This window comes from Numida meleagris, unplaced genomic scaffold, assembly GCF_002078875.1.
Source record: "Numida meleagris isolate 19003 breed g44 Domestic line unplaced genomic scaffold, NumMel1.0 unplaced_Scaffold239, whole genome shotgun sequence".
Taxonomy (NCBI): domain Eukaryota; kingdom Metazoa; phylum Chordata; class Aves; order Galliformes; family Numididae; genus Numida; species Numida meleagris.
This window is the reverse complement of record NW_018364192.1, coordinates 316,663-342,567: the sequence shown is the minus strand read 5'-3', so window position 1 is coordinate 342,567 and position 25,905 is coordinate 316,663. Positions and strand designations below refer to the sequence as shown.

General features: G+C 37.3%; 1 protein-coding gene across 7 annotated transcripts in view; it reads left to right on the top strand.

Annotated features, from left to right (window-relative positions):
- Positions 1 to 24,110, top strand: part of PRR16 (proline rich 16) — a 150,995-nt gene extending 126,885 nt beyond the window's left edge. For 3 of the 7 annotated variants that reach the window (XM_021382406.1, XM_021382405.1, XM_021382403.1), the window contains exon 3: positions 17,433 to 24,110. The gene's annotated coding sequence lies outside the window, so the exon portion shown is untranslated. Of the gene's footprint in view, positions 1 to 13,737 lie in introns of all 7 variants that reach the window. The other 4 variants (XM_021382402.1, XM_021382400.1, XM_021382404.1 and 1 more) reach the window with 3 other exon arrangements.
- Positions 24,111 to 25,905: the final 1,795 nt, after the last annotated feature.

The following is a 25,905-nucleotide window of genomic DNA, read 5'->3' as shown; positions in this document are numbered from 1 at the left end:
TCTGGATGCATCTCAAAAGGAAAGGATAATTGTTTTGGGTGAACCTGATCTGATCAATTATCACTAGGAGAAGGTGTGCACAAGGAAATCCAGTGGAAGAATGTTTGTTTCTGAATCCCAGTCAACTCTGAAAGTCAGGTCGAGTGCTTTTGCATATCTACAAAAAAAAAGCTAAAAAAAAAAAAAAAAAAAGTAGGTTGCAAGATGCACCTTTTAAAAAGGCATCTCTAGTATTCACTACTACGCACATGAATTTTCGGGGTAGTGATTTTGAATTTTGTGTTGTGTTCTTGTCATCTGTGCAACCAGATTTATCTTGAAGTCCATCAGATACGACTAGATGAATTCTGAAGGCCCCTTCTAAGATAAACTAGAAATTTTATACCTTACTGCTACCAGAAATTTTACAAAGCTTTGGAAAACTTAGTATATGTCTAGGAAAAAAAAAAAAAGAAGTCAAATATTTCCTTTTTTCTTTCTTGCCATTCTTCATCTTGACAGAGCAGCACTTGTCACTGTTCTGTTTCAGTGAAAGTGGTTCTTTTTTCTTCAATATTTGTCAGTCTGGTTTAAATGAATTTCCATGGATCATGAATTGCAGAGATACTTTCAGCTGGCTGTCATCTTATCGATGGCTATAAAAGTTAGAACAACATAATCATGCATCATTTTTTTTTTAATATACTGTCTTGCATCTTTCGAATTTAAGGTGGGAGTATGTAAACAATTTGTTTTTTTAATAAATTACTCAACATTGGGAATTCTCATTTCAACATTAGGAATTCTGTAACAATCGTTTTGGTTGGGCAAAATTTGTATGTTCAGTATATCTGTATGATCAATATATGTTCAGTCTTTATGAGTTGTAAAGCAAAACAAAATAAGATTTCTCCCATCAGGGCTTTTCTTATCCTATATTCTGTTCTATTTTCATTTCCCCACTGATATTTTCCCTCTCCAGAATAACGCAGTTTTGCTGTATGCTTTTGAAAGTGCTTTCAATTTCACTTTATTGTAGACAACTTCCTTTTTTCTGGTCATCTCATTACATCTCTGATGATCTGGCTCACTGAAGACAAATGCTGAGCTTAGGCAAGAATGGTGCTTAGGTGAGGATCACTACCTTTAACTAGTGTCATGGACAAACTATGGCTCCATCCTGCTTACACATCCTATCTAATGTAAATAATTCAGCAGTTTTCTCATTGCAGTGTCACCAGTAGGAGTGGATATAGCTCATAGGCTATTGTTCCCATGGAAACAAGTAGGGTCAGGTGGAAAACAGTATAAGCAGTGGTTTGGGGTGATAATGAGGGTCAATTTAGGAGTGAAGTTGAATTGTGAGAGTGAATTAATTCTATAGCAATTGAGAATTTCAGATAGCCCATAATTCTTAGTTCTCATAGATAAGGCTGCAAGGCAAAACAATTCCAGGCTTTTTACAGAGAGCATTGTAAATTATTTCTTTTCATCTTGGAGCTAGCTACATGAGAGGTGCTACCTGTCCCGCATGTGCCTCTAATGCAGACGGAGGAAATTCATTACTTGTATTGCGTAGCATCTCTAGAAGAGAAACTGTTGTAAAGACAACACCAGTATAAAATGTAGGGAATTGGTGTAAGTACAAACCAGCTTCAGCCTTCTGGACGTGATCAGAATTTTATAAATTCTATAAATTCTATAAATTCTATAAATTCTATGAATTTTACTTAAGAAAAACTGTATAAAGAAATCCTTATTATAAAAGCATAAATGATTGAATGTCTAATATAGGAATTTTCATAGATGCTGTGCTGCTGATCTCACAAATTATTGCATTTACAGTGGGATACAAGCATGTTAATATGCATATGTGATCTTTTTAATAGAAAAAATCTAGAAATTCTTATCTTCAGACGTTGAAATTTACAGTTGCAGTCAAAATGAAAGGCATAGTATCTAAATATAAAGGCAATTAATAAAAATTGTCAAGGTGACTAGCAGCTACTTTGATACAGTCAAGGAAGAGGGCTTAAGTAGGCTGCTCAAAATTAATGTCTCCTATTTCTTTCCACGAAAACTGCAACAGATTAAAGAGTATAATAACACAACTTGATAGAGCAGAATCCCAGCTACAAATCACTATTTTTCAACATACTCACCACTATTAGCCATCCATTTTCACTACCAGTGGAAAAGAACCTGCATTCCACGCTCATAAATATCTGCATGGCTGTCCAGAATGTGGGTTGTTTTTCATGTCACTGTCGCCGCTGTTGAAATGCACCACCCATCACCTCAGCTGTGCTGACATAGAATCATAGAATCATGGAATCAACAATGGTTGGAAAAGACCTACAAGATCATCCAGTCCAACCGTCCACCTATCACCAATATTTCTTACTAAACCATGTCCCTCAACACAATGTCTAAACGTTCCTTGAGCACCTCCAGGGTTGGTGACTCCACCACCTCCCTGGGCAGCCCATTCCAGCGCCTGACCACTCTTTTGGAAAAGCAGTATTTCCTAATGTCCAGCCTGAATCTCCCCTGGCACAACTTGAGGTCATTCCCTCTATTCCTAACAGGTGTGCACTGTTTGGTCTCTCTAAACGTTCAGCAAGGATCAAAGAAAGTCAATGGGTGAACATTTTTCTGCATGGAGGAATTCAGTGACATGCCTTTGCTTCATATACACTTTGATGTCGGATGCCATTTCTCAGACTATCATCTGTCACACGGCAACAGAAGGTAACAGAATATTGGTGTGAAGGTTCAGCCTCTACTGCCATACCCCAGCATCCACCTCTGATATCATGGGCCAACGTAATAAAATAGAAGGCATTAGTTCTGGAGCAGGCCTCATGTAGTCATTTTACTATTTGATTTGGATAGTCTTACATTGTCTTCATATTACCTTATCATCATCACAAAATCATAGAATTGCTCAGGTTAGAAGGGACCTTAAGGATAATCTAGTTCCAACTCCCCTGCCATGGGCAGGGTTGCCAACCACTGTGTCAAGCTGCCCAGGATCCTATCCAACCTGCCCTTAAATCTTTTTAGAGATGGGGCATCTACAGCCTCTCTGGGAACACTTCTAGCACCTCACCACCCTCTAAGTAAAAAAAATTCTTCCCGACATCTATCCTAATATCTCCTCATTTAGTTTTAAGCCATTCCCCCTTGTCTTATTGCTATCAGTCTGCGTAAAAAGTCAGTCTGTATCTGACTTGTAAGCTCCCTTCAAGTACTGGAAGACTGCTGTGAGGTCTCTCTGGAGCCTTCTCTTCTGGCAAGCTAAACAAGCACAACTCCCCCAATCTTTCTTCACAGGAGAGGTGCTCCAGCCCTTTGATCATCTTCGTGTCACTCCACTGAACCTGCTCCAACAGCTCCACATCATTTCTGTACTAGGAGCCCCAGGACTGGACATAGTACTCCAGATTGGCCCTCAATCCAGAAGGGCAGAGTACAGGAGGACAATCACCTCCGTCGTCCTGCTGGCCACCTCTCTGCTGATACAGCCCAGGATACTGTTGGCCTTCCAGTCTGCAAGAGCACACTGCTGGCTCTTGTCCAGCTTTTTGTCCATCAGGATTCCCAAGTCTTTCCTGGCATGGCTGTTCTCAATGAGTTCTTCTCCCAGTCTGTACACGTATTTGGGATTGCCTCCACCCAAGTGCAACACCTTGCATTTGGCCATGTTAAACCTCGTTAGATTCTCATGTGTCCGCTTTTCAAGTATGTCTAGGTCCCTCTGGATCACATCCCTCTCTTCTATTCTGTCAGCTGCACCACTCAACTTGGTGTCATCAGCAAACTTGCTGAGCATACACTTGATTCTACTGTCAATGTCGTTGACAAAGATACTGAAGAGCACCGGTCCCAAGACGGACCCCTAGGGGACACCACTCATTAATGAGCCATTGACAGCAACGCTCTGGCTATGACCATCAAACTAATTATTTATCCACCTAATTATTCAGCCTTCAAATCCATCTCTCTCCAATTGAGAGGAAGCAGTATGGGGTACACATCAAAAAACTTGCACAAGTCCAAGTAGACAACATCAGTTGCCCGATGTCCACTGATGTCACTCCATCACAGAAGCCCAAGTGCGTTTCAGAATGCATCAGTATAATTTTAAATTGTGCATTCAGCTGGTTTTATTGAAATTATAATAAAGTGATAAGTACATAGGAGGATAAAGAAAATATACCTCTTGAAAGTACTGCAAATCTTATAATCAATCTCAATAGTCTAGTTAGGAGTATAGAAAATAACTTTAAATAATTAAATTTAAATTGCTTAAGCATTTCTTCACTAAACGCTGTGTTAAATATCAGACCATATAGCTCATTCACTTACAGCTCAACCATTTGGCTTTTTAAAGGAAAAAAATCTGAGACATTATCATCTTGCTTGGTTTTTGTACTACTATGATTTGACAGCTGGAATAAAATGAAGCCATTGCTAATTGCTCCTACATGTAGATTTATTAAGGAATTACTATCTGAATAGCAGAATACTTGTATTTCAAATAAAACCTCTAGAGGAGAAATCACACTTTGGTTACTGCTGATGCATTCTTATCAGTTACTGTAGCTTTCAGCTAACTCTTAATCAGTTTTCCCGTACTAAACTCTCCTGTTTAGGGGTGCAATTCATGTGATAAAGGAGGAAAGATGATACATGGAAAGTATTATACACCACTAATCTCTACTGTAGAAAATACTTGCATACAAGATAATCCCATTTATTAAAAAGAATGTAGTTAAAGAGTTCAGCCCACATACAAGATAGAAGCTTCACATCTTTTGGTTGCTATCTGGAGCTCTGCTGCTACATTTCTAATAAAATTAGAAACATGACAAATCTAGCTAGCAACACTAACCTTAGAGTCTAAATCATGAAAAAGAAAAGGGAGGGTAGTAATTTCACATTTCTACTGCTGTCACTATCCAAGGAGGTGACTAGGCTGCATTGTTTTCAACAGTTGAAGCCATCAGGGCCCAAAGTGTTTAACTGTAACTCTGAAAGGAAGACCAGTGCATTCTGACTCACACTGAAATTAGAACGTGATTGCTTATCTCTGTGGCTGAAATGAAAAGCTGAAATCTCCCATTCAGTTCAGCAGTCAGCTCCTCTAGCTGACACAAGTCCAAATGTTCTGTTTCATTCACTCATAAATAAAGCATGGGACAGATGTGCCAAATTTACAAATTGCTGGAGGAGATAGTGTCTGTAGACTGCCTTTCCTTTGCCCTCTTTTACTAAGTGTAAGAGGAATCCAAATTAAGTTACTTCCTCTGCCCGAGGCGTTTTTAACCCACACAGTCAGGTTAGATATTAGAAAAAAAAATTCTGCTCAGAAAGAGTGGTGATTTGCTGGAACAGGCTGCCCAGGGAGGTGGTGGAGTCACCGCCCTTGGAGGTGCTCAAGGGATGTGTGGATGTGGTACTGAGGGATGTGGTTACTGGGCATGGTGGGGATGGGCTGATGGTTGGACTGGTTGTGGTCTTTTCCAGCCTTAATGATTCCATCATCCTGTGATTTCCTTGAGAATGAAGCATGTCCTGTTTCTGCTCATGGCTGTACCTCTGGCTTCCTCAAAACTGTGGTAGAGGAAGGTTCTGTCAGAGAGGAGTGCGTGCTGGGAACTTATTTTCCATTTGGGAAAAGCAAAAAGTACTGCACTGAGAAGACAATATTGTTATTTCATCCACCCCATCCTATGCCTGAAGCATGGTCTGAACTCCTCCTCTGCAGCCTCCACAAAACACATGCCCTCTTCAGCTTGCCTGACATTTACAAAGACTCTGCTGCAGGCACTCCCTGTTTGGGGACATCACATCCGAAGCCGCCTCCTCCCAAGAGTTCCCTGTCAGGGCCCCAGGCAGTGAGCTGCTGCTTCTGCGAGCATGACTACACACTTTGGTCTTGCTTTGTGCCAGCTCTTGAACACTTAATTGCCAGTTTGAACACCAAAATATAAAGCAGAAAATCAGCCAAATTCTGTCCTTATTTCCTGGATCCCACACTGGAAGTTCACTTTTCCCTACCCATGAGGGGCTGCAGTCTTTGACTCTATCCATCTTCCCCCCATCTTGCTTCCTTGACCATCACAGGAAAGCTGTACTTTCTTAAGTGCACACAATGACTTGTTTACCTGCTGCTCAATGCAGTCTTTTCTCCTGCTCTCTCCTGGAATATATTTAGGCACTCTCTGAAATAATCTAGGATTTGATTTTCAAAGAAATTAAGTGCACAGTTCTATTACAACATCTAATAGAAGATTGTGGGAGGATGCATCTAGCAATGCGCCGTTCTGCAGGTATAATGTGTTGCTGGGAGAATGGTAGCACTTGACTCAAAAAGGAGGCTGCCACTGTAGCAAAAGCCTTGTCAGAAGTGAGCTGTCATCTTGTCATTTGTCCATTACATTCCTTGCAGGTTTGACATGACACGTCAAGATTTCATTACCTCAGCAGGGAGCTTTCAGCCATACTCATTTTCAGTTGTGATTACTTCGGTGATTTACATACCCACAGCACCAGGAGCTTTTTATGTTTCTTCCAGCCTTCCTGTTTCTTTGTTTTCCTATTGGAAAAATCACTGTGAGACACGTAAAATGGTTTACAAGTGTAAATGCAATATATTTACTTCTAGTAATACTTACGTATTGATGCCTTGTTTCCCACCTAGTGAATGTACTTTGTAAGTTAAGTATTTCTTTGTAAGCAGTGAACAAGTACTTCTAATTACTGATACAGATTATCCCATTTATTATCCCTGTTTATTGTCCCAGGACACATTTTTTGGCTCTGAAAAATAAATAAAAGCAAGAAATAAACACAAGCTGGCAGGGCAGGGTTGATTGTCAGCTATTTGCAAGGGGATTATCCAAATTATGAATTCAATAGGCCTTACTTCCTCTTTGCTCCCATGTACATTGTTTTGTCATAGCACATAACAGGGCATACATTTTTTATTTAATGCAACAGTTCCATATGTGTTGGATAATTTCCTTATTCCTGAAGGCTAACTCAACACAAGTGAGATTGTCCTTTCAACTGCTGATACGTGATCATTGCCTGTCCATGGCCAGTATTGTTTTGTCTAAGCTAATACTAGTGCTTATTTTTTGGAAGTTTTAGTGTTAAAAGGAAAGAAGGGATACAGGAAGAAGAGTATAAAACTGAATAGCCAAAAAGAATCTACATTTCAGGGTTTTTTTACTGTTCTTTCTGATATATAGGTGTCAGTTTACTGCCCTCCAGACTCTTTCTGGCTCTGATACAGGTGGCCAACGGAGCTTCCGGGTGGGGGTTTTGTGTCTTTTTCAGTTTTATTTCTTGCATTGCTGCTCACTCTTACCATTTTTACCTCTTCATTACTTTAGAAGAGGGATAGTGGAAGTCAGGGACACGCAGATACCTCTCAGAGTATCTGCTGTGATTTCCAGTGACTCTTAAGAGATCATCTCTGTGTAAGGTCATGGCAGCAAACAGATTGACATTAGGCTTTGAGATTATGCAAGTAAGAATCTACTTGGTTTCAAATACAGAAACTGAATGTTACAAAGCCATAGGATAGATTTTAAACCATAGGATACATTTAAAGAAAAAAAAATGTAGAAAATGAAGTCTATTTAACAAATATGATTTTTTTTTTTCATATAACTTTGTTAAGCAGAGACTTTGAAAATTAGGGAATCCTTATTAAGTACTTCTAATAATTTTTGGCTGGTTCAGTAAAAGGAAGCCATTTCTGGATGCGTTAATTATAGAAACCAAAGCTGAGTGTCTTTGCTGTGTACCAAGGCAGACAGAAAGGCCATCCTAGCTAAAAAAGAATTAACACTGATTTTGGCCTTCTGTTCTTTGCAGAGGAGGAAGTGCTTGAAGAGATGTTCCAAATGACCATTTGTAACTCATTTTCCAGTGCTGCAAGCTCCCTTGGTTTGGACTGTGGCTTGGAAAACAGCATTGGAGAGGAACTTAGCCAACTCAGTGGGCACACAGTAGGTTTAATATTTCAAACACAATTCCAGTCTGTAGAGCTCACCCCCACTCTGATTGAAATCACACTTTTTCAACAGACTTTCTTGTAAAAATGACTGAGATAAATAGATCCAGTTTTATCCTTGTCTTTAACTTCAAGGCAGTCCATCAAAATGACAGACCCCTTTTGTGAACTGCTCAAATAATCACTGGCCCAGTAGTTGGTGGTGTTTTACTGGCCGTACGAACAGTGTATTTGAGGCCTGTACTTAATGTGCAAAGCTCTGCATTGCCTATTTTGCTAGTAACCTTTTCCTCAGCAGGATTATCAGCAGAGCTTACCAGTATGTATTTGAATTTTGAGCTTCTATTATTGGCTAGAGTATCTATTTTGTTAACCAAATCACTCCAAAGCCAGAGGAGCAAAGATTCTTGTATTGAATCAGGACTAGCCAGCCAGATTCACTGCGCAAGCCAGTCTGCACTGGCAAGACTTGTGAGATTTGCAAATGCAAATGCAAAAAAAACCATTTTTTTAAAATCACATGATTTGATGTTGTGAGCCAAGACTTTGAGTATATTTGATGGATATGATGAAGGTTTTAATACTGAAATGCTTTATGATTTTGAATTTTTCCTACAATATCAGAAACTCAGGTAGTCTATTGCCTGTGAAATAATCGCCTTTTCCTGCTGAAGCTTACAGGGGATATCTTAGGTGATGACTGAGAGAAATAAAGTTCCTCAAAGGCTAAGCAGAGATAAGCCTTGTTGCTAAGCTTATGTTTGACTGTCCCATACAGTTGCGTATGACATTGTACGTCATTAGATAAGAATTAGAAAAAAAAGTTGTCGTTAAATTTGTCAAAAAATATTGCTTCATTCGAGTCTAGACTTCTGGGCATTTGGCTGCTTTACAGAAATCAAATGATCCACAGCAGACCTGTGAAAACAATGAAGCGAAATGTTGATCTTCACTTCCTTTGTTTTTCTTCCAAAATGCCCTGAAAATTTCTGCTTTGTTTAAAACGTCATGCTGTGTCACAACAACATAACACAATTCTAAAAACTCTTTTGTAGGATTGCTCAGATTAAAAGGCATCGTTTTGAACACCTATTGAAAAGATTAATTGTGCTTATCTCTGATAAGTCCGCCTTTTTAAACATCAGCTGCACATGGCTGGAGCGGTGCATAAACTTGCAGGACCCACCCCCATTGCTGCAATGCCTCAAGGCCTTTCTTCCCCTGATGGATTTCTGCCCAAGATTCAGCTGTGAGCTACTGATTTTTTAGCAGCTAAAAACAGAATTTTCCACTCTCGAGAACCATAACACAAACTTCTTCTGTTTTATAATAAAGAATGTGAATATGAATATATTGACCAAACAGTGTACCATAGAATTGCTGTGATCTTTTAGTCACATCAGCATGTTTTGGGAGAAAAAGGTAACGCGGTGTTGGTGATCTCCACATCTTTCTGGCAGTGAAATTTATTTTAAATTTTCTGTAGGAAAATGCTTTTGCCAAATGACAAAGTAAAAAATGCTTCCTGTAAAATGTCTGTTAGAAAGCAGCATGTTGTCAGCTAGAATCAGGAGTTATTTCATCCTTCAATGGGCAAATCTGGAGAAAGGCTGTGCCAAGGTATTTACAGATATCTTCTGATGTGTTTAAAGTCTTCTTGGCTTGCAGAGTAGGCATAATTCTACAAAGCCGGTGGATTGCTTGATTAATTTGCAATAGAAAAAAGATCAATGAATGACCAAAAAAAAAAAAAAGCAGAAATATTGATAATTACATTATGTACTACATGATTGCTTTCAGCTATATACTTTTTTAAAAACAAGAAAGTGTAGAGCTGCCAGTTCCCTTATCATCCATCCTTTCTAGCTCCAGGCTAAATAGGAAATGTTATTCCTGTCAACTGGAAGATGTACTGTGGGAAGAACGGTTTTCAAACTATCTGTGTTTCTTTAAGACATGCATTATGCAAAAAAAAATACAAAAAACCCTCTAAACTCTGAAAACTAAAACATAAAACCCTAAGATATTAAGTAAAACTAGAGACAAAACCTTCAAAGCATTTAATGACTTGTGAACTTCCATTTATCCTATCTCTAGCATCCTTTTCACTGAGTGATAAAGGACTTCCTCCACTGGTGTGTAGAATTTAACTTATACTCAAAGAAGAAATAATTTTTATTCAGTGAGTGCACATTCAACAAGCATTTGTGATAAATACTTTTGTCTTGTTTTCTCTTGACTGACTTAAAAGTGTAACATATTAAATATGAATTTTTACGGAACAAACAAGAAAAACTATCACATAAAAGGAGGAGGTGCTCTTTAACCTATCAAACCTTCCGCATCTTTGAGTGTTGGCCAACAATGAGAATGCACGGAAGCACCTTCAATAAATGGAGGGCAATGATGGCACTATGCTTAGATTAATCCTTGGTAAAATAGGTCCAGCACTGATAGAAACTCTCCAACAGTATATACTAGATCTGAAATTCTGTGGTAACTCATTGCAAAAGGTGCTTCATGCTTAGTGTTTTTATTTCATTACTTGCTTGCTATGGTATCGCTCGTGTTAAGCTAGCTGGATAAACCTAGATAGGCAGTTCCCCAAATGTGTTACTGGCTAATTTCTCACTAATCATTAGAAACAGAAAGTTAATTCTGTTGGGAATTTAGCGATCTTCTGTGTCTCTTTCTTTTCCTGACCTCTGTTCTACCTCCGTTTGACACAGATACACATTCAGGCTAATTAGTGAAATTTACTTTGACTCAGCATGAAAAGGAGGGCAAAAATAAGGGCAAAATGATTAAACTAGCGACATGAGTTACCTGGCTGTTAGGTTTAAAAGCCTATTTTTAAATCAAAAGAACTGCAGAAAGAATGAATGGATATCCTGGACCATATTGTTTTGCAGATTCTTATGAAGGACTGCCTTTCTGCATTTTGGATACAAAGCAGTGTCCCCTCTGATATTCAGCACAGGGATGGGTGATGCTAGAATCAAGTTTGTATTTACCTCTAGCACTATAGGGCTTATTTGTTTGTTAGTTTCAAGAGTAAAGAGAACCCCTAGGAAGTATCAAAACTCATTTTGCAGTTTGTTCTTGTAGTGTCAGCATTTTGGGGTATTTACCTTCTGAACAGGTGAAACTGAAATCTGTAGAGAGTGAATGGGACAGCCTGAAATACAATGCTATTAACTTGTGATATGTAAATTAATTGCGTGGATCAATTGTGTGAGTCACAAAGGGGACCTGCAGCCAGGGTAGATTCTAGTTTTCAATTAAATAGCTAAATGCTTAAATACAATGCTAGCTTTATGCTTTAATTATTACCCACTGAATGCTTGATATAAATTGTCTAGTAATCCATCATAAAATAATACTCAAATAATAAGTTTTTCTTAATTAAGAAATCTAATAGGTAAACATTTGATACCTTGTGTTCAGGTGCCATCACTGACCATTAAGGTGGCTGTCCATAACCTTCCTACCTACCAGTTTTGTTTTGATAGTATCATTAGTGTCTCTCCTCTAGAGATGTATCTTAGATGAAATGTGACTACTGTTACATAGACAATCCTAGTTTTCGCCTTAGTAGCTCATCTGCTGCTGTTGTCATAACTGCACTGGCCAATTGAACTGCAGGGTTGAATGTGACCTTGCAAACAGCAGTCTGCTGGCAGTCATGTGAATATTTTCCAATACCTGTCCTGTAGTTATCCCTAGTAAGTAGAAGGAGGGAATTAATACATGTATGCATACATTATAAATACATATGAAATATACATAAATATATACAAAATATAAGAAAACATAAATATTTTTGTGTATATTTAAATATAGGATGCATTCTAGTAGAGACATTGATAAGCAGGCATTTAAGTGCTTCTCGCCTTGGCTGTTTAAGCAAGTCTACATCAGAAGCCTAACTGTAAGTGAAATCTGTGAATACTTGTATCTTGAAAAGAAGGATAGCTCAAATCTTATATCATGCACTGGCATAGAGAAGCTGATTTCCTCTTGGATTATTTCTTGATTTTTCAGTGTATAATAGTCAAATGGAAGAGAAAATGTAGTCCAAAGGTAGTGACTTAAGAAAATAGCTGTTCTGAGTACTAGCAAACAGAGAGAAAATGAAGAAATAGGCACTCCCAGAACTGTCTTGTGAGTGCTCGTCTCAGGAAGGACGTATCAGAACAAACTCGAAACTAATGAAAGCAGAAATAGGATTCCTAACCATGTATTCAACATTAACATTACTAATTCTAGCTTTAGACATGTTTTTGAAGCATTGCCACATTTTACCAACAGATAAGTAGATAACTGACCAAAAAGTTGAATGTAAATAAAGTCATGTCTAGAAAAATGATACAATAAAAATGTTTCAAAAGGTTAAAGATGTGGAATGAAAGTGTCTCAGCCAAAAATATGTCTGAGGAATTTTAAAATTTATTTATGTACTTTCTTTTACTTGCCAAGAAAGCAAGATCTTACTTCTTTAGCAAAATTTATGTATACTTAGCCTACTAGAGAAAGGGCCTCTTACCATGGCACAAAGCTGCCAGAGTTTCCCAGGGTACATGAACATGATTTTTTCCAGTTTTCCAGTCTTTTCATTTTAGCATTTTGAAGTTAAAGTTTTAGGGTTTGGGCACAACTTGTGGGTTACCCTAATGTAGGATATTGACTTCTGTGTTATCAATATATCACATGGTAATTTTGATTGCCCAGATTTCAGCTCTGTTGGTAACTTGAGGATCAAAAAAAGAGGCTTAATTTCCCATTGTCAGTCCCACAGATTGCTTCTCTCAAATTTGAAATGTCTGGGACATTACTGAGAAGAACACTGCACGTTTTGTTCAGTAGTTCATAAGAAACACGGGAAATTTTGTTTCGTATATTGGCAGAGACAATGCTCTTTGCATTTGTTGCATGGTGCTTTTTCCATGAAGTTTTCATTCTTGTATGCATATACATACATATGCATACACTCATGCAGACACTCATACACACACACACGTATGTTGCTCCAAAAGTAATGTCTGCTATTTATTTCAATGGAAACTACAACTCTGCTGCCATCCATCACTTTGCAACAAAATGTAATGAAATATTTGTAGGAAGGTTCAACCTCTACTCCTATATTGCCAACATCCACCTCTGACATCATGGGCCTACATCATAAAATAGGAGGCGTTACCTTCAGAGCAGCCCTCATACATTATATATATACAGCCAAGTAGCAGCAGATCTCAAAGCCAATATTCTGGTAGTCATTTCATTGTGCAAACACACAAAGGCAGTAAACTTATCATTAACATTTTACTTAAGCAGTACGTGTCCAGTTCAAAGAGTGCATTTAATAAATGCTTTCATCATACGCTTTGTGACACAGTCTGTAGATTTCTATTTAAGAATAGAATTGTAGAACTATATGTAGAGCTACTTTTATAGAAAGCTCTAAAGATGGAGCAACAGGACTTGATAATTTATTCACATAAGGAAAGATTAACAAGATAGTAAGAATTATATTACTGTAGAAACTAATGCATGGTGTCAAAATATTAAAAAAATATATATGCCATGCAAAGGAAAAAGATGAAAATGAGTAATTGTAGGTGTTTGAAATTTGCATGCCATTTACAGTCTTTTTAAATTCTTCGAGAAAAAAATTAATCAGCAATTAGGAATTCTTGTTTTCTCACTGGCAAATAAATTATTTACAGACTGAAACGGTAGGAGGATAAATCTATCACACAGAAATCAGTATTGTGAAGATTCTGGGAGAAAGGAAACAGGAAGAATTACAAGATGTTGCGGATTTGGTAAAATTCTGCATTTTTATGTTTTAAAGATTTTACTGTCATGGATGTGTTCACAGTGCTATGCCACAGGTAAAAAGAAATACTAACATTGGCTTATAAAGTTAAAATGTTGATGGAGGAGTAAAACACTTGGTAAAAACATTGTTCTTGCATTTGGCAGAGTTCACTGCCAAATCTGGCTTGTGACTGAAAATGCGTGTCTTCAGAAATCCATTGCTTAAATTTATACCAAAAATAATGCTCTAAAGGTCACTGAATATATTTTTTGGACATTAAGAGCAGCCAAAGAAGGGCCTACAAAAACGTTCTGTTCCTTATCAATAATCCTTTCTTCTTTTGAAGGAATTGGCATCGTAATCCATCTTACCTGAAACAAAAAAAACGAATTTAAATAGATAAGATATTCTATATCTGAATGTAAGTATTTCTGTATCTTTGAGGTATAACTGACAAGCTGAACCAGAGGCTGCTACTATTTAGCAGTATCTAGAGAATACATGCATTAAATTTAGGAGGATTTGTTACTCTGTGATTGTTTTTTCTCATACTTGTCAAAACGTGAGTGAAGCTAATAGATTGGCTGGTGCTCTGACTGCCAGCATGCTTATGCAAGGTAACAGCATATGTTCAATTCATGCTGTTTGTGCTAAAATAGCTCAAATAATGGAGATTTTAATTAGTCTAGATGAGAATGATTTGAGGTTTATGTAACTTAGTATTATTCAAGTCTCTCTCTTGCTCTCAATTGAATGTGAAGCTGATTCCTAATTTTTTCTCTTCTTCTAAATAAAAGAAGCTAGACACAGCATAGAAATTCATATTGATGGTCTCAACTTCTGCCATCATTGGCAGTCACCGCTGCAGTTGTCAGTTTAAATTTGATAAATATCTTCTATATCACTTGTTTGGCATATGAATGAAAGTGCATTTGTTATTCATTAATATTACAAATTGAGCGTGATTGTCTTTCTACTTTAAACTTGTTTATTCAGTTAAATTTGAATAAGTTATTTGGATTTCATTGGAACTTGAATTTAAATTGAATACATTCTTGGATGAATTTTCACCTACAATTTTTCAGTTTTCAAGAAAACTGAAAAACAGTGGAAACTGACAAAGAGTGGAAAGCTGAAAGACTATTCGAGTAACACTGGCACAGAAGTAAAGTATACTTGAGAAGAATGAGTATCTGGTTCTAAGTGGGGAAAACAATTGCAATGATTTCTTTCAGTTTCTGTTTTTGGAACTGAATATTGAAGCTGCAGATGCAAGACGAAGACTGCCAAAGCAAAGAAAGGGAAGGAGAGTGGGTTTAAGTGAGAAAGCAGTCTCCTGTAGGTTGTTCTCAGCCCTTGCTCTTTTGTAAAGTCAGGAGGTTTGCATCATGAGGATACTGACAAGGTGTACTCTGCTGAAGGCATTTTGTGATGATGTATTAAATGTGGTTGTTTGAATGTAGAGCCTCCCTGTCAAAATGCTAAAAACCTATAGCAAGAAAAAACGGAACATACTTCTTCAATAACTGACCTATTTTCTCTGTGCCTCACTTTTTTGTCTGTATGATAATGTGTAGCAATTAGTTAATTAATTTTTCATTCATTCATTTGAGGCGGAAAGAGGAACTGCTTTTTCTGTTTTTCATGCCGGTGTTGCCCAGCTTCTGAATCCTTCACTTCATCTTAACCTTCTATATATCTTTCTTTGTCTTCTTGGATATATTATTTATTTAGTGTAAAGACATGCATCACATTTTTCATAGCAGTGCAGTTTGTGCTGGTTAGCAAAGAAATCAGTAAAAAAAAAAAAGCAAACTTTTCTTCTTTGGTAGAGTATCGATGAGATTTAGGTGGATGTCATACAGTCATGCAACTGGAATGAATCATCTTGTGTGAGTTGGTGACTGAATTAGAAAGATGCTACAGGAATCGAGGTATGTCTGCTATAATATTCATATAATTCATATAATACTAAGTACGTTCATGAACTGCAGCCCATAGAAACAAAAAAATAGATTGCTTTACATACCTACAACTATTCAGCATTGTACTGTGTTCAGAATGAGTTTGAGGAATAACTGTTTCCTGACAGAGAATAAGAAATGTTTGCAGTATGTATTTCTTTTGGTTATTAGTATTGCTTTTGAATGCATGCGTTTTGTACAACATCCGTCCTGTTTCACGAGTGTAAGACTAAATTCTACAGCAATACCATTATCTTCATGATTTTTATGAGGTATTAACATACACAGATCATTAGCCCAAGATATAATTATAGAAAGAAATTGTGATAACTGAAGATGGGTTGTGTTTCCAGTGATATGAAGTGTGCTCAGTTTAAAAATACACTGCTAGCAGATACATAAGATACTCATCTTTTTGATTAATGATGTGAGCCAAAGCGTAGTTGATTAGGAAAAAAATTCTACCACCCCCAGCCAGTTTTTTCATAAATTTATTATACCATGTCCATTAGCGTGCTGAGTTACCTTGGGCTGGTGTTGCAATCCAGAGAGTATTTCTGAATAACTGACATTTTGCTTCGACTGTGGGGAAAAAAAACATCAATTTATGCCAACATCAGATTCTTCTTCCTTTCCTTCTTGCCTTGCCTCGCCTTGTCTTTCATCAACTTCTTTTCCCATCCTTATTGAAATGAAGCAGTCCAGTCGATATGAAAGAAGAGGATATGTGAATGAAAGGCTAGATTTATAAAATACATTCATAATGGCAAAGAAATAATTTTCCTTCCCCTCACAGTATGGTGGTTCTAAGTGTAAATCACGACAGGTGGAAGAGGAATTTCTCATTCTTTCCCTCAGACAATGTGAGTTTGTAAAATAATCCAAGTTACTGCCGTACCTACCAGCAGGTAAGTATCCCTTGGCCCCACTTTTTTGTGCTGCTTTATCTTGTCTAATAAGTAAATCAGAACTAGATTAAGGTATTATTTGTTTTCACTGTCTCAAGGACCATTTTAGTGCATTATGTAAATTAAAACCATTTCCCAAAAACAGAATGTGCAAGACCTAAATCAAAATAGCTGAATAGTATTTTAGTGATTAGGAAACTTATCTGTCAAGTTATAATCTCCTGCTGAATTTAACTTTCTATTTAATTTGAGAATGGGAAATAGAATTCAGATTCATTAGCTAAATTCGAATTGAAGTCTTAGAAGTTCCTCAAATGCATGATATTTTCTTCATTTATTAAAATCTCAGTAGTGCTGGTTTGGTTTTAAGCTCTTAGGCATACTGTTAAATTGAATTGTTGAGTTAGGCAGATTAGCAAAGGTAATAATAAAAAATCAATCACTTCAGCACTGATATGTAGTCCAGCACCTAAGACAGTAATGATCGGTTTCTAAGGTTCTATAAATTAACGTAATTCTAAAGACAGTGGAGAAGTTAAACTCATTGGCCACTGCAGAGAACTAAAGCCTGTATCAGTAATAAACTGTAAGAGGTCAGGTTTCAAAATATCACAATTCTTTGAACTCTTGGAAAGTGGAACAATCATTCAAAGCTATTTTGCTTTTTACTAACTTTATCATTTTAAAGTAATGTTTTTGTAACTTTGTCCTTGTCTTCTTTTTCACAGCACCTTCAGGCTTGAAGGAATATCTATATCTGGAGGCACATCAGCTAATTTCTTGCGTATTAGATTCATCATTGTGACTTCTTGAAGGCCAGATCTGGAAAGTAACCAGGAGCCCAACCTTCCTTGGAGCACAGGAAAGCTCTTCAAGTCAGAGCACAATGAGTTGTGGGTGCAGTCTTCATTGAGTCCTCTGTCTCAGATCAGACAGCTGCAAGCTGAGTCCTGGCAAAAGCCACAGCCTTAAATTCCACTTAGTGGGAACAAAGAATAAAGAGGACTGAAGATCTCACCCCATTTCAGAAACGGCTCTCTAAGCCTGGCACTTGAGTTCTGTGCTGAGCATCCAGAGTAACAACCAATGAGCTTTTCGTGGGTCAAGCAAGCATCCAAAAATATTTCTGTATGTAGCCAAAAGGAGAAATGAAGCACGTAGGTGATAATAGGGTATTTACTGTAACAGAGGAATTTATTGTCTGTGGCGAAAGAAGACCTCTGTCATTCCTTGTACATATTGAAAGCCATACAGGAACAGGGCATCGGTGACGTTAAATTGCTTATAAAGGATGCTGCCTCCTGTCCTCCACCCAACTTTGAAAAAGTTCAGGTGTTAAAGATTGCATCTCAATGCACTTCAAGTTTTTGCACTGTCGTTTCCATTCAGGGTAATGGTGTGTGCCACCGATTGCACAGACAGCCCCAGGAGATTTTTGACAGCAATGAGCCGTATTTTGCCGGGGCTCCAAAAGGAGGAATATAGAAGATAGAACTGAAGAAAAATGTTTGTGCGCTCTTTCACAATGGGGATCTCTTCACTGAAAGGACTATGGTCCTTTCTTAGGCTTAAATAAATACGTACATATACATACATATATATATATGTATATATATGAAAAAGCGTCAACATGATAAGGTGTGTCTAAAACGGGGATATATCTTTTTTAATGGCGTCCATTTTTTATCGTATTGTTGCAAGGAATTTATTCAATTATACATGCAGTCTGTTCCTGTTGAACACTGACGTTGTTGTTCCAGTTACTGTTAAAGAGATGAAGTCATTTGTAATATGTATTTGGCATACAAATTTTCTAGCCATTTGTCTATACTTCATGGAGAAATCTAACAGACAAGCAGCATTTTCAGTTTATTTTTCTAAATAAATGTGTTGTTTATATTGTTAGCAGTCACTCGCTTGGGCTGGTTTTCATTATCTCCAAAAATAATTTAAAGGCAGAACCAAAACACAGAAATTGTTTGTTCGTGTGAAGCTGTGATGGTTTGCTGACTGAAAGCTTTAATATAAATATTGTAATTTGTAAAATGATGAAGTATATTTATACAGGCAAATATGTATGGAAAACAAAAGGAGGTATTTTAACTCTTAATTTCAGAACATAGTTTATTTTAATATCCACGTGAAGAAATATAGATATATAATGGGATAGATTTTTTATTATCAGTAAGTTTCAGCAAGTGAAGATTTGGATGTTTAAAAATGGAAGAAATGCAGTCTAGTAAAAGTGGTCTCCCAGATCACAGAGAGAGCTTTTATCAAGTGTCTCAGCTTATCCAGAAACTGCTTTTCGTTGTCATGTTTTCTGATTTTGTTAGGTTTTATTTTGTTTGTTTCTTCGTTTGTTTTAGCATGTTGGCAAGGCCGCGCCACTTAATCACAATCAGTTTAAGAAATTGTGGTATACAAGGTTGTTGTTTAGAGCAATCTGCAGTTTACGGTTGACAGTCATTGTTTTCTTTGTACTGTAGTGCTTTGTTATAAAGGTATTGAACATTTCAGTGCTAGAGCTGTTTTGAATAAAAGTATATATTTTCCTTTTTTCTTAGTCTATTAGCTTGTGTGTGATTTTCAGAGTACAGTAAAGCACGTTGTTCCCAGTTCACTTAAAACATTCATCTGAAATCCAATATATGATTCATAAAGCCGAATATTTTTTTTTCTTTATTTCCATTGCTCTTTGGAACCTGTTAAGTGCTCACTAAGAGAAAAATGTCATTTCAAAAATAAAAAACAATGGAATATCCAAGCCATTCTTTCACCCATGGGTTAACCTTGTAATGGGCAGATATTTTTAAAATGTATTGCTCTGCTCTGATGTTCTAAGCAGTGTATGGGTGTGTGTGTTTGTGTGCATGCATGCACAGCCCTACCCTCTGGTGAATGCCAGCTCTCCTGAAGCAAGTGCCCGAAGTCTTGTTACTGCAAGAGATGCTCATTTTATTATCTATATTTGGGAAAGACTTGAGTTTTCTTGTGACTATGAAGCCATAGTTTGCTTTGATGGATTGCCTTGAAATCACCAAATGAAATAATTGAGAAAATACTAGCCTGTCACATTTCACAAAAGTTACGTTTATTTCATGGTTTGAGTCCTTTTTTTTAAAGAAATCTAGTGGTCAGTTTCCACCAGTATAGCTGATAAATGCAACCTTTGTATTTGTTAAAGAACAGTGGCGGCGTCTTGTTTTTCAGACTAATGCTGAGTTGCTTAATGAAGGGATAGTATTGAGCACTTCCATTATTATCTAATGATATTTGGAAAAGCTGGTTGTTTTTTTTTGTTGTTGTTTTTTTTAACAGAATGCAGTCATCTATATTTGAAAATAATCCAATAAAAATGTAATTAAACAATTACTACTTGCTAATACTTTTCTGCTCTGCTGAACTCTCGACCAGCACCTGTGTGACAATCTTATTGTAAAACATTCACCTGAAACTTTCTTCAAAAAAAATGGAACAGATGTGAAAAATAGTGGCCTGGTCCCAGGACTGGTTTTACACTATGTATTGCAAAAATAATAAATATAGAAGAGAATGGAGGCCCAGTTTGAGAAACAAATACAGTTAGACGTTGCAAATGGTGCTTTTCATCAATTACTTGCTATAGTTTTCAACTCCTCGTTGACTGGGGTTTTCCTACTGGACAGTAAATTTTAGCACATTTGTACATGCATGTGTACATATTATGTCTTTATTTTGCTGTCGGTGGTGCTGGGGCAAATCCAGATTTCTTGATCTTTGCAATTTAAGTTACAAAGCTTTCAGTATTGTTACATACATGGAGTTGATGCCTACATGCTATGCAGGTGCTCCCCTGAGGTAATAGTTCAAAAGAGGAACATAAAATTCTACTAGTGTTTTAGAAGGCTTTTGCAAATGGCTACAACTGAGTTGTTTGTTTTTTTTTCATAAATTTTAAAACAATGGAAGACAATAAGATTATCTAATTCTTTCAGCAGTTAAATTGCTTTAAACACAAGAACCATCATCAATTTATTTTGCTTCATGAGAAAGACGGAGATATGTAAAAAATAGCCATTTTGTAAAGCAGAAACAAAAGACTGCACAAGTCTGGTGATGGTCAGGATGTTCTGGAAGCGTCCTTCCCATTGAAGCAGTCTCACCAGGTATCACATGGCATACATACCTCCAGGGAGCAGATTTTTTACTACAGGGGATATGTGTTTGGTCCACACTGAAGCTCTGCAATGATGCTGTGAATAAAATCTGTCCACTGGATAACTGCAGCAGCATTGGTACCTGGGGAGGGCTGGAAGACAGCTGTAGGGTGCCCCTGCTGAAGGTAGAAGGGGCTGACCCAGGGGCAGCCTGGGACAGCTGTACAGGAGCATACCTGCCACATATCATCCAGTACCCAGCCAGCAGTGAGGAGGAGTCAGGGGACAAGGGTCCCCTGAGTTCCAGTGGCAGAAGAACAGGAGGCCAGAACTTTTGCCCAAGGGAAAATTTAAAGGGTATTGGAAAGACATAGTAGGTCCAAACTGCTTCCTTAACATGACTGAAATCATGGAGTGGATGGGAGAAGAAATGGCAGTTTATGTTGACTGATTTACCATTGTACTTTTGTAAGTTTAACAGTGGTTTATTTAACAGCAGGTGTTTGACAACATGGGTGAAGCAGCCCAGGATTTCTACAGTGACTGTCCGTGATGTACAGAGCGGCTGAGGGGGAATATTTTCTTCTGTAATGGCAAAAAATGGTGTAAGGAGAAGGTTCGTCCTTATAAAAGAAACTTAAGGGACCTCAGGAATGCAGGAGGCTGTAAAGAAGGATTGACTTTTAAATGGAGACCACACATGAGTCCAAGAGTGGAAAAACAGCCATAGATGAAGTGGAGCATGTGGTTTGAGACGACGCATCTATTGGGGAGAAACTGTAGGAACAAGTTGGAAGGATGAGGTTGACTCACATTTAGAAAATGAGTCTGCGGAGAGGAACAAACAGAGTGCACTAAAGAAAAATTTTCTTAGAGAGCTACAGAGACTACATTATTGATTTTCTTATGGACTGGATAGCTGAGGATCCCGTGAAAGAAGCAGCAGAAGCTAGGTGGAAGCGGTGCAAGTATTTTATCTGAATCTCTTTCTAGATTCAGTATCTTCGCGGGACTGCAGAAGCCAGTAAATCTCCCAATACTTGTAGTTAACTTTGGAAAGGAGAGTTATATCGAAATGGGAACTCCTGCTATGGAAGAATCTGGAAGGAATCACTGAGAGTTATGTCGTGGCAGATGGTACAGATGGGACAGTTTAAAATACTGTATTGAGGGTGCAGAACAAATAAATCCTGCTTATTGAGTAGGGATTGAGAAAGGGCAAAAAGAAGCTTCTGTGGCTAGGCAGCATGCTATCAGAGGCTGCTGAAGTAAGAAAATGTTCTTCAGAAAGCTGAGGACTTAGAAAGAAAATGGAAAGGACCGTAAATTCATAAGGCTAAATATAAAAATAATTTCCACAGCAAGAGATATCAAAATAATTGCAAGATGTGCAAGAGATCTGTTAAAAAAAACAGTTTCAAGAAATACAGAAGTCAAGAAACACTCTCCCTCAATTACAAGCAGCAGGAAGTCTGGCAGAGAGTATGTAATCTCAAAAGATAATCAAGGAAAACAGAAGAAATCCTTGCAACAAAATTGTTTTCTTCATTTACTTCTGCTTTCACTGTGGAAGAGTGTGGGGATGTTGTTGCACAGAAACATTTCGCTATGAGGAAACTCATTTTGAGTTGTTATGAGATGGTACAGAACAAAATGAAGAAAATATCAAAACCAGGTGGTGTCTACTCAAGGATTTTGAAAGTACTTGGGTGAAATAATTGAAACAGTAACTATGGTGTGTGAAATTCATTGTTTAAAATGAAGATGTGAGATTGCAAATAATGTTGTCAATTTTAAAGTGAATTTCAGGGATTTGGAGGGAAGAGTGTAGACCAAAACGTCTGTACTGAGCAAATAGATAGAAACTATAGTAATAGATCTTTCTGAAGATCTAGAATGTTTTTAGCAGCACTGGAGTCACTCAACACTCTTGAGAAAACAATGCTGCTGACTGAGAGGAAATTTCCTGCAATCATAAAAAAATGATAAAAATTATAAATAATATGAGAGGAAAGGATGAGTTTTCACAGTGGAAAGAGTCTGCCAATGAAGTCACATGGAACATGTACTGGGATCCACGCTTTTCAAAATATTTTTGAGCATGTGGATATGCTGGAAATCTAATAAATCGTTATTTCATGAATTTGCTGATACATACTAAGTTATTAATTGTGGTAAGTATGAGTGGCCTAAATGTCAGGTTATTAAAATGGCAGATGAAGTTCAGTGAAGGTATACATAAAAAGTGATCTATATGAAAAATGCATTTAATTTAACACGTTTTGCTTAAATTTGTATTTTGCAATTTTTTTTTATATAAAAATGTTAGTGCTGTGCTCAACAAGTAAAAAAAAAATGCAAGTATACAGTTAAGAATTATTAGGAAAGCAACAAAGAAAAGGAGCGAGCACCACTGCATCAATCTGTAGATGTGCGCTTGCCCATGATATTTAACTTTTTAATACTTTGTGCAGTTCTTAATCCTCATCTGGGATTTAAAAAAAATGTAATCAAACACAATGAGCTTCGAAGAATGAGTCACAATGATAATCAAGTAGCAGGAGTAGATTCTGTCTGAGGAGTGACAGCAAGCAATGAAGTCATGAGTGGCATCAGGGGTCTAGTGCTACTGAGCACCAAACAAAGCTAGCTGTTTGCAGGATCACGAGAAAGAAGGGACTATTTTAGTAATGTGGAGTGAAAATGGAGCAATCTGTCACTTAGCGCTTTGCATTGCACGTGCTACGTCTGTGGGATTCAGGAGAGGCTGTGTGTAGCAAAGGGAAAGCAGCCATCAAGAGCAAATAAATGAAATGAGTCTACTTCTGGCTCAGCAATGAGCTGTGAACAATCCATGCTAAGAAGGGTTTCATGAAGAGGCATTTCCAACTAAGAGCAGTTGAGAAGAAAAGATCTGTTCCTTATAGTGTAAGCTTTACTCTAGCACTTTATTTTTTAAGAGTTATTTCCAAATGACAAAAGAATGTAAAGCTAAACTGGTGTGTAATGTAACAGAATTCCATCAACCTATTATTATTTGACTGTATTTAGAGAGATTTTCCATCACTTATTAATACATTGTGAAATAATAAATATATAATTTTTTTCGAAGACTATTTCTTAACTTTTGTAGCTGAAATATGCAAATCAGTTCTATTTATTATAATTTACTAAGTGTAATATTGAGTACTTCTGTGTGTCTCTGTTACAGTTGTGCTACTGTTGAAATAAGACAATATACTTGGCATTAAAAGTGTTTTTCATCTATCTTTAGAGAAAATGCTTCCTTTTTTTCTAGCTCCTGTGTAAGGCTATCTCCTTTCATATTACTAATCATAGAATCATTGATTCATAGAATGGCTTGGGTTGGAAGGGACCTCAAGGATCATCAAGCTCCCACCCCCAACCTCCAGCCTCCTAATGGAGGCCTTTGGTTTGTTCTTTCTTTTCAAACTACAGTTGTCATCACTGACATTATAAAACTAACTGAACTCATCTGCTGGAATTTTGCTACGTGCTGATCATATGTCCTCTCCCTTTCTTTGAGAAGCAGATATTGCATTTTTGTTTTGTTCCAATGGGCTTACTTTAATGTTGCTTGTACATATTTTATCTCATGGAGAAGTAAATTCTTTGTATTTCTTTGGAAAAACAAAGAAAAAGTTCTGACTTTGATGTATTCAATTTAAACAGAGTTTTCTAAGAAAAATAAAAGCTGAGGTATAGCATCATGGGAATGAGTTAGAAGCATTTCCACATACCTGGTTATGGGTTTATTCTACTTGAAATGAACAAAGTGATGTTTAGACTAGAATGGAATTGAAATAAGTGGAAATACCACTACATAATTAATCTGTTTCTCCTCTGAATAATTTTGACTTTCCACACTGTGGAGAGGACCTTAGTTTTCATTAATGTCCTAATTAAGATTTTAAATGTCTCCACTTTTTCCATATTGAGTACAGAGAGGAGAAGAAATAGACAATGTTAAAACATAAAGAGCCAAAAATGAAATCTTTATAAAAATAAGAAGAAAAAATAGTAGTGAAATTCCAATTGTTTTTGCAAGGTGCAGTCATAAATGATTTGAAAATGCATTGTAAGACCCTTGTAACTAAAAGAAGTAAGTTGTGACATAGAGGACAGTAGCAGGAATGTCAAACTCAATGTTCAGTTCCTGGAACTGAGGCTTACTGAAATGCATATTAATAAATTATAATAGATAAATTGTATATCATTCTGCCTTCAAACACTTCTCTGAGAAGAGGAGGGGGCAGGCAAGTCAGAATAACTATGTCCACGGAAAATCTGAGGAGTGATAAAAATGCTAGTTGAAAGGGACTTCTGTATGTAAGTTTCAGTTTCCCTTTGGAGGTGAGATCACCAACTGTATGGCAGATCAAACTCAATTTTATCTTGATAACTCCCCCAAATGAAATGCCCACACCTTCTATGTGAATCACAGCCCTGTACTGCACTGCCCACACAGTGAAGAAATTTTTCCATACATCCAACCTGATCTACCCAACTCACAATTTGGGGCCAGCATCCCAGCCTAGTCTCCTACATGTTGTAGCAGTCTGCTACTGCTGCAAAGAGCTAGGCTCTGCTGTTTTTAAAACTCCACTTCAAATATGGCCTTTAACTTTTCTAGACTGAAAATCTCAGCTCGTTCAACCCTTACTTGTCCACCAATTCACACCCCTTACCATCACTGTAGCCTTCACTGTGCAAAGTTCCTCTAGCAGCAGGCAAGAGGATACTATTGTCTTGCATTCACCTTCAACCACCAGAGCCCAGTCCCTTCTGCCTGGTGAGCCAGGCAGTCCACATCAGCCACAGCTATTCCCCTCCACATACAGAGATTGGCCCTTGCGCTTGCTAAACTTCATACAGTTTCTCTTGGTCAGTCCATACATTTTCCAAGATCCCATTTGAATTTTTAATCCTTTTAGTGAAGTGTTTTCCAGAAGTATGTTGTCTGCATTGTGTATTTTCATTCAGATATCCAATGGTGTTGAATGTGAACCCAGTACTGATCTCATGTGTCATCATGGAAGTT